At 27.5% G+C, this 2,843-nt stretch overlaps 1 protein-coding gene across 2 annotated transcripts in view; it reads left to right on the forward strand.

The window, feature by feature from the left end:
• The window catches only part of LOC117168466 (probable beta-hexosaminidase fdl), a 92,681-nt gene that overhangs the window by 27,509 nt on the left and 62,329 nt on the right, over positions 1-2,843 (forward strand). The gene's annotated exons all lie outside the window — the stretch shown is intronic.

Raw genomic sequence — 2,843 nt, forward strand, 5'->3', positions numbered from 1 at the left:
AGCCAGCTGCTGTTCTAGGAAGGCCGAGAACGGGGTGACTGAAAGCGAGAGTTTGGTGCATTTAAAAATGTATGTTATATATACATATGTATATATAACATACATTTTTAAATGCACCAAACTCTCACCAATTCGAATTGGAAACGAGTCAGGCGGCCCTCACTGTTTACGTTTCACATAGAGTGTTGAGATTTAAATGAATGAAAAATTATGATGTTTTAAAATTTGAACAATCAGGAGAAAAAATTCAAACTTAAAATTGTATTTTAATTTTTGCGTTTCAAAATTAAATAAAATAAATTAGAAAACTTGAAATTTCAAGTGCTTTCGAAAAGGCTTTTTTAAAATTAAAATTGAGTTTTAAATAATTAGAATTTCGAATGAAAATGAAGAAAAAATTCCAGACACTTTCGCAAAATAAAAAAGTAGCTCTACTTGCCTATAAAAAATATAAATATAATAAAGAAGTTTAAAAAAAAGAATGAAACATTTTTATACATATAATGTCATGTTTAATTAAGAAATTATTTTGAAAATTGTTTGCTACTGAAATTCAAAGCTTCCATGTTTGGCTCGCTTCCAAGTTAAATATTTACAGATTCGATTGATACGAATTTCATTACTCGCTGTCTTTAATTTAACGGTTAATTAATGTTAATATTTTTTCAAGTTTGTTATTTTTTTTTTAATTTTATCTTTTTTTTTAAATTAAATTTTTAAAGTTAAAGTTGAAAAACTTTTAAAAAATGGCACTTATAATCCATATAATCTTCATTCTAAATAAAACTGGTTTCATGAAAGATTTGTAGTTCTTTTACTTTTTACCTTATGGAAAGAAAACTTTTTTTTTTATTTCAAATTTTACTTTGGGTCTTTACGCACTTTCATTGAAAAAAAGATACGTATCAAGTTCATGAGGTCCTTCTCGTGTACGTTATAGTTATTATAATTATAGTTAAGATTATTCAACGAGCATATTGCAATGTATATGTTGATAATTCTTTTACAGAAATTTTTCTTTATTTTTTCTTATGCGTTAATTTATGACTTTGAATCTTCTTGTGCTTAAATAAACTACTATTTTTTTATCGCTTATCTGCTACATCCGTGAAGCACTATAAATTTCATACAACTGAAATTGTTCGTAAAATGTAGTTAACAGTTAACTCTGCCTATTAAAACTATCCAAAAATAGTCGTATGGTTCTCTCTGGTCTTATGTCAGAGTGAAGTGTCTGCAGTTTTGTTGCACGTTCTTATTTATATATCCTTACCTAGATATTCCAAATTCTGGGACCATTTTTATCTCAGTTATTTTATAAAATTTTATTTAAATAAAAGTCTTACCTTTTTTATCTATTACTTGTATTGAATCCATTTTTAATTTTTATTTACTAACATGTTTTCAATATGTTTAAACACGAAAGAAAAAAATGAAAACAATTTTTATCCAGATTTGTACCTTTTTAATTTTGGATACAAAAACTTAATTAAAACACTAGACAGTAAAATATGATTTAGGTTTCCATTTAACGGGAGGTTCTATTTCCAATGTTTTTCCAAAGTTTCATTTCCAAATTTTTTCATTTCTAAAGAGCTAAATTTGAATCCGACCTACATTTTTTGCCTACACAACACTGAGGAAAAAATTATACACTTTCAATCAATAAACCTCGTTGTAAACTAGATATTTGATCAATTTGAATCTATATAATAGGGTGGTTCAAAAACATTTTCTTTGTATTTTTGTAAATAACGCCCGAAAATTTCTTGGAATCCACAAAAAATAAATATTTTTTTTTTAATTGATATTTAGAGGAGGCGAAAGCCTTATTAAGTTTAATACTTATTTCTAATAAGAAAAAAGACGTTTTATTACATTTTATTCAGAATCCTCAGTATTAGCTGAATCAAATTGAAACTCAACATTTATCTTCACAATTAGCCATAGCCATAGCGAGGTAATACCCACACTGTAAAAAAAATCTATTGAATTTTACATCTCTGGTGGATGTAAATAAAAGGACTCTCTCGATTGAAGATTGAAGAAACACAAGCCGGACACGTTACCGCTTACCTAAAACACATAAGATACTATGGGTATTTTTTTGATGTTTAAATATTCCATAAAAATATATATGAAATATACGTTTTGAATAACCGCATTTTTTCCGCTCCAATAGCAGAAAACGTAAAAGGCAAAATAGGAATAGCTTGGATTCAGTCTACTTTGTGTGAAAGCTGTCAAAAAAGTTGAACATAGCTGTCGATTTCCTCGCATTAAAAATAAAAATGCTCCAAAATTGAAGAATGAAGGCATCGATAAACAACGAACACGAGAGACGCTTTCGTATTCAAATATTATTTGATTAATTATTCTAAATTTCAAGTTAATTATAAATCAAAAATTTTACAGTTTCCGCCAGGGTTAAATTAAAGATCTTTGATAAAATAAAAAAATCTCGATTTAATTTTCAATCACAGGAAAGTGATTTTACCGACGCATTGTATTTTTACACGCTGCGACTGAATTTCCCCTTATGAATGTAAAGTTCGTACGAGGGAATGTGTAATTTTATTTTTATCGAGTGTGTAATATCACACTGCTGTTCGAGGGTCCTTTTATTACATCGCTAGAGGATGTAATTTCACATAATTTGGAAAATCACACAATGGAGTGTGTGATATTTACAATGATACAATATTTAATTTCCCGAAACTTTGTAATTTTACACTAATCTTTTTTTACAGTGTAATTAATGTCAACAAAAATAATTGTTTGCAAAATTTATTTTTGTTGTTAATAATATTCTCTTTGAATTTTCAACGTCTCGTGGAAGGGGG

This window comes from Belonocnema kinseyi, chromosome 2, assembly GCF_010883055.1.
Source record: "Belonocnema kinseyi isolate 2016_QV_RU_SX_M_011 chromosome 2, B_treatae_v1, whole genome shotgun sequence".
NCBI classification, from domain to species: Eukaryota; Metazoa; Arthropoda; class Insecta; order Hymenoptera; family Cynipidae; genus Belonocnema; species Belonocnema kinseyi.